Raw genomic sequence first — 7500 nt, 5'->3', positions numbered from 1 at the left:
TGTATATGTGTATATATGTATATATATACATTTATATATGTATATATAATATATATATACATATATATATACATATATATAAACATATATATATGCAAGTGTATAGGTATGGATGTAGGCCTGTCATTTTTACAGAAAACACACACACACACACACACACACACACACACACACACACACACACACACACACACACACACACACACACACACACACACACACACACATATGTGTGTGTGTGTGTGTGTGTGAACACTTATACATATGTGTGTGTATTTGTTGTGTGTAGATATATTTATATACAATATATATCCATTCCCTTACTTTCTCTATATATATATCAATTCTTTCTTCCGTTTTTCTCCCCGTCGTTTCGCAAAATCTGTTATTAGAATCTCAGTAGAATATAATGTAAAATATGATGCATTTGATGAACTACTTGCGACAAAAAAAAAAAAAAAAAAAAAAAAAAAAAATCCGTAGAGTACATATTTAGTTATATCTTCTTTTTTTATTGGAAAATCTTGAAATAAGAGAGAAAAATCGAAGTGCAATATGGGGGTATTTTCTTCGCTTTTTGGAACGATCATTAATTTCATTTTACAAAGTAAAACATTCTTATTATTATATTTACATAAACTTCTAAAATACTGTGTTACTACAACTCTTATTGTCTTAACTTTTTAAACTTTAATTTGCATTAAGAAGCGTGTTTGATTTGATGAATCCAACGAAGCAAGTTCGAACAATCATTCACTGTGTCCGAAGACACCGAATTGAAGGCGGCGCGCTGGAAACAAGTAAGCACCGCGTCCCGGCGCATGCGAACAATGACCGAAAAAGGGTTGGGCAGCCAAAGGGTCGAAAAGTAAGATTTTAAACAAAGCAAGAATTAAAACGTGTAAAAAACAAAGCTTGCCTCCAGTACTCTATAAACCAGTTAAAAATATCCCTCGTCGCCCTTAATAATAAAATGGGATTGAAATATTACAACAGCTGTTGCTACCTTATAACTATTATTATTACTTTACATCCGTGTGTGTGTGTGTGTGTGTGTGTGTGTGTGTGTGTGTGTGTGTGTGTGTGTGTGTGTGTGTGTGTGTGTGTGTGTGTGTGTGTGTATACATATACAATATATATGGGTGTGTTTGTGTGTGTGTGGTGTGTGTGTGTGTGTGTGTGTGTGTGTGTGTGTGTGTGTGTGTGTGTGTGTGTGTACATATGTGTGTATCTGTATATAAATAAATATATATATATATATATATATATATATATATATATATGTATATGTATATATATGCATATATATACATATATATATTCATATATATATATATATATATATATATATATATATATTATAACGATAAGCTAAACAAAGAGGGAGGTGTTAGTAGGTTAGGTATCAAACAAGTTTTAGGTCGTAGTCGGCCTCGTCGCATTATGGACAGGAAAATAAGTAAGCACAAACTTGAACACAAAACGGAAAAACGAGCGAGACCAGGCAAGTTCGCGGAGACACCAATCACTTAAAAAAAAGCTGTCAGACAAAAAGTGATCAAACAAGATTTGAGAAAAACGATCTTCTTTTTGAGGATTGATTTATATACAGCGCCGATTTGTTCTTTATTTCGTTTTTACCATCATCGTTGTAGTTATTATATTCCGGCCACGTAAATGCTGTCTGGCATTAACATACGATGTGTTAGCGTAAGTACCGTGATTAGTGTTCGTATTGTGTCAATTATTATCCATGTTTTTATAATTATTGTTGATGTAGTTACGAATGATAACGATTAAGGTGCAAGACTAAAAATAATGACCGATATTTGTTATTAATGATAGACATTAGGAAGGTCCGAAAATCATTTTTACTTTAGTTATACCGCTTCCATGATTATATTACAGAACTAATTCTACAGAAATTACCCTTCACGTCTTAAAAGACAGGCAACACAAGTATATTTTCTTTCAAATTCATCATACCGAAAATTTATTGCAAGAAACGCAATCCATTTTCCATTAGTTTAATTCAGCATTATATATATACAAAATGTTGATGCTCATATGTATTTCTGGATACGTGGCCGACACGACAATTTATAGTTCCACCTTCGTCTAACACGTGTATATCGGAAGTGTAGACCAAACGCGGCCATAGCAGCATGGACGTGACGCCACTTACTGCGTACTTCCGGTGGTTCTGCGTGATGTGCAAGCAAATAAGTATACAGAGTCAACAGTGTATTTTTAGGCGTGTTCCGGAAGGCCTTGCGGTGCAAGATCCGTATTTGTTATTCTGCTTTGGAACTGAATATTAGGTGGGCCTGTAGTGTATAGTCTGGGATAAGATGGAAGCAAATTTAGAATTCTATATGATAGACCGATCGAACACCATGATATGTTTACATTATATGTGTTGTTATTTCCAAGTAACACTATTTCGCGATGGACTAAGGTGGAAGAAAGAAGGATACATACATACAGTTGCTTCATAAACATATGGGTTGGAAACTTTAACGTATTTCAAGCTTTACACAGTTTTAGGCTACCTGTTTCCCATGTGGTAATTTGGTAAGAGGAAAGTATGTGAATTTCCTGTCCACGTGTTTACGGCGTGGTGCGGACGCCTGCCCTTGACCCACAGCTTCAGTGTACAGGGATACGGACACAATTCATATCTGTGAGCCAAAGAAATATACACATACATACTTAGATGCAATGTTGATTTATTCAGTCAGTGCAATCATAACAACATATCTAACTCTGTCGCCAAGGAAATTTTAAATGTTTGGCCGTTCAGTCAAGGAAATCTGGCGTTCTGAATTTAGTTCGTTCTAACTTTAGACATCCGTCCATCCAAGGATAATAGTTTATCTGTGGATGCGAGGGCGAATAAAGGAATCAAAAAAGGACAAAGTTGTCATGCAATATCATTGGCACAGATTGCAAGAAGCTTGCAACACAATTGTTGTTCTCTGACTACGGAGGTACTTGTTTTGCCTCCTATTATAATACCAAACACCATATAGTCGACGTCAATGAGAATACGTAAAAATCCGTTACAGTTTCCCAAGAAAGAGAAAAAGATACAAGCAAATACCAAAAAAAAATATTACGAGAAATATTGCAAATCCCCCCCCCCCCCAAAAAAAAAAGAAAAAAAAAAAAGATTAATAATAATAATAAATAATGATAATAATAATAAGAAAACGAGCACAGCAATATAAATACTTTTATTGGACTACATTATACGCTTTCTCGACAGGAGAATATAGCCGTGTGATTCTATCCCATCTGTTTTATGGTGCAATCCTTATTAATAAACAGTTTATAGAAACGATAAATCAAACAGGAATTATCAGGTCTACTCACTGTCAAAGTTCAATAGGAAATTGAAGAAACAAATAGGAAAATTACATATATCAAGGCATGTTGCCAAGGGCACTGTAAACGTCACATGTTGCAATCAACCGTAGCTGTGTAGGTGCTTAAAAATGCGCTCCCGGCAAATGCGAAATAGTTTCAGCATACTGAAATGGACACACACACGCAAGCATGTGCGCGCGCGCAAGCACACACACACACACAAACATATACATACACATGCACACACACACACACGCACATACCGTCATATCTACATATATATATGAATATATATGCATATATATGTATATGTGTACATATTTGTATGTAAATATATATAGATATATATGCGCGCGCGCACACGCACGCACACACACACACACACACACACACACACACACACACACACACACACACACACACACACACACACACACACACACACACACACACACACACACACACATATATACCAAAGATCCTATAACTAAAAGATGTTCAACTCCGCGGAATGCAGAATACCCACCAGATCAGTGGTGACGTCATAGACGACTATGGTATTCATATAATAAATCAAAATCGAGCTATTAAAACTTCAAATTTAGGCAGTGCACACTATATATAAAACATTTTATGCGTCGATATACCTGCGGGCGCGGGCATTAGCAACATGGAAGTATTCAGGTGGATAATATTTCGAAATATTCGAGGTTTATGTTTCATATGTTTCGAATCCTAGCGTGATGACTAGTACCGCATTAGGTGGGAGCCTTTGTTGCTATCCGTCATGTCGTGCAGACAGGAATGGAAGACGAAACCTTAATTTTCACCGAATCAAAGAGACAACGAAAGGAAGACTAAGTTGTACCCAAAACTAATTGTAGATTCAACTTCAACAAGTAAATGCAAATCATACCGTAAAACAGGTATAAGTTAGAGTTATCGAAATCAAACTCATATTAGCATTTATTTTTTTTAAGCTATTGGCTGGCAGTGCCTTTTCCATAAATAGTTCATGGTAAAAATCGCCATATATCAAATATCAACCGGAAAAAAAGTTATTACAGTGTAAAAAATTGCTTCTGACTACAAAACCTCAGGGACCTTTACAGCAACTGACAGAAAGTGTATAAACTCTAGCAAGCAATCCATTCCTTGATATATTTCAGGAGTCTAATACATGAAGTACCTTGTGGATTATAAGACAAAAATCTTGTCTTCCTTCAAGTAACTGTTTATCGTATCTAGCTTTTAGCATTGATAGGCCCATAATAGTTTCTAATACATGGTATTACTCTAAATAGTAAGTCCATGATTGTTCTATATAATACTGCCCTGATTTTATTTTTATCTCTATTGAAATGCTTTAAAATCAGTGAACTAAATGAACTGTTATGGCGGTTGTTATTTCGCATACTACAATAGATTATTGCAAGAAATAATATAACGAATACTACTCAGGAGTCTAATACTGTAAATATCAATTGTACAGAAAATTGACGGCAATAGTAAGACGGCCACACTATTTATACCGATGAAAGTATCATAGGATTGCAGACTAGTGTTCAATGAAGTCGGTTAAGTTAATAAAACTGGGGACAGCGTTAAAATCTACGATATTAACGTTGCTGCTATGTGGATGCTACATCTTTTGATTTAGCAGATGAAAGTTGAGTAATGTATGTCCAATAATAGGTTGATAGTCTGTATTGTCCTTCCTGAGTAGAACCCGGCCAACTGACCACGTTCCAAAAACTCAGTGCTTTTGAAATTCGCTCCTGTACATGTATAACCAAGATCTGTATAAGTTCTTATATAGACCTTGTGTATAACAAGGCTAGGCCGAAGACCAGGAGCCGATCATATTAGTAAGCAAACTAGGGTCTATATAAGTTCTTATATAGACCTTGTGTATAAGAAGACTAGACTAAAGACCAGGAGCCGATCATATTAGTGTGTAATCCTTTTGGAATATACAAAAAAAATGTTTTACAGATCCCAAGTATGGTGGAAAATTGTCAACAGGCCGGATTTATTTAGGAAGACCCGCAAGCAACGAAGTAACACCTACAAGATATGTTTAGATATTCTGAGACCAGGTTGTGGATGAATCTCACATCTCCACGCCTGAGACATTCAACAGTCCTAAACATACCCGGTAAGTTTTCTCCTTAGGCCTTAGGCGTGGTGAGTACCAATTACGTATACTACGAAAATATTTCATCATATTAGTTAGTCTGCATATTTATGAAGTATGTCCTATACTGTACATTCTTTTTTTTTTATTTCAGTTCACGATGTATAGATATTGCGTGGTATAACACAACGATTGTTATTACAGCTCAAGAGGGAGGGATGCAAGGTGCATCTGTCACTATGTAGTTGCACTTTTAAGACGTTCAGATTTTGTTAATACGATCATCGCTATTAAGAGTTCTAACTACATCTTTAGATATTCATATATGTTCATATTTAAATTTGTCAAGTTAGTTTGAATATTTTTATTTCTTTACTTTATGAAAATCCTAGTCAAATTTTTCAGATATATCAGTCAGTTACATTAACAAAATTTTCGGTTCCGGAGTGCATAGATCCTATCTACGTGCTGTGTAGGAAGAAAACTCAACCAGCATCTGCACAGCAAAAGGTTGGTGTTTTCAGTTTTCTTCTGCTATGACAGATGGCTGAAACTCTTTATGTATTTTAAAACATGTACAGATATTTTTCATAATAGGAAATTATAGTAATAAAAACATTATTAATTATTATTCAAAAATGAAAACTAAGAATTGTTGCCCTTTTTTGTTAGTGTGAAATAGTATCTGGTAAAATCATCAATGTACGTCTTGATAGTTGCAAATATTTTATTCTGATTATTGGAGGCGGTGCATTTGCGTTCCAGGAATAATAATGGCAATTTGCAAATACAAGTAAAGGATAGAACGGTTAAAACCAAAATGCAAGTTAGAAACTCTTCTGTAAACACACAAGGAAATATGATCATTAGGAGCAATTATATTTTTGGGGGAATGGAAGAAAAATTATGGTAGACAAGTGATTGTGTGTGTTCAATGAAATCTGCATTTAAATATCTTAAATATCAAAGAGGCGTTAGCATCGGTGTAAAAGCTCGTGGACTTTGTGAACATTCTACATCATTTGCATAAGTGCTTTTTATGACGGAGTGAAGAAGTGGATGCAAACAGGTGTTAGGTTACATCTCAAAATTAAAATAAAATAGGAATTTCTATGTTCATGGTGGAAAAAAAAATCTAAAGTGACTGACATGGTGTGCTTTGAGATATGTTACCAATGAGTGAACAGGAAATCGGTAAAATAGTCAGGTATATCTACATAATCCATATTTTAAACCAAGAAAGAGAAGTATGTTAAATGCATGATGCTTTACACCTCGAAGACAGTTCGCGACAACTCATGTTGTCATATGAGAGTCGGTGACAGATTGTGAACAGAGGGACTTAATTTCGCAAGGCTTTTGAAAGTTAGTCATAGTTACCCCCTCTCTAAAGAAAATGCCATGTTCAGAGACGTTTGTGAATTTGGCTGCATAACCATGAAATAGAGCAGTTACTACGTTTTATTGTGATAATTGCATTAGACGATTGGAGAATTCTGCTACAGATACAAATGAATTTGTATTAGAAGAGAATCATATTTATAACATCTTTAATAAGACAACACTATGCCAAGATATGTTTGTAGGTCACCAGATCAAGAGAAATGTTTTAAGTAATCAGCTTTCTAGAGCTGTATGTGAAGGTTTATGAATACGAAAGCTCAAATACACTGCTGTTTATATTCAGTACTTGAATATAAACAGCTTGCTTAGAATGTGTGATGTCTTAGAAATGGTTTATGATCTAAGATTACTTAAACGGCCCCGAAAACCTTGTGTGTGCTCTGCACAGCAATCGCAGATACAACAATTAAAAAAATATTCAGAGGCATTTATCTCTGCCATGTATAATAATCTTGTAAGCTATCTGCATTGGCAATTTGACAGCATTTTACTTGGGGCCAAAATTATTAATGGATCAAGCACTAGTGCTGTCGATAAATTTCCAGGTATCGGTTGTTTATTGGAAGTTAACAATAATTAGGTTAAAGACC

General features: G+C 34.9%; 1 protein-coding gene across 4 annotated transcripts in view; it reads right to left on the bottom strand.

Annotated features, from left to right (window-relative positions):
- Window positions 1-7500, bottom strand: part of LOC119580228 (galactoside alpha-(1,2)-fucosyltransferase 1-like) — a 16657-nt gene that overhangs the window by 6431 nt on the left and 2726 nt on the right. The gene's annotated exons all lie outside the window — the stretch shown is intronic.

This window comes from Penaeus monodon, chromosome 13 (assembly GCF_015228065.2).
Source record: "Penaeus monodon isolate SGIC_2016 chromosome 13, NSTDA_Pmon_1, whole genome shotgun sequence".
In the NCBI taxonomy this organism is placed as follows: Eukaryota; Metazoa; Arthropoda; class Malacostraca; order Decapoda; family Penaeidae; genus Penaeus; species Penaeus monodon.
Note: the sequence above shows the minus strand (reverse complement) of the source record. Positions and strands in the feature narration are given on the sequence as shown.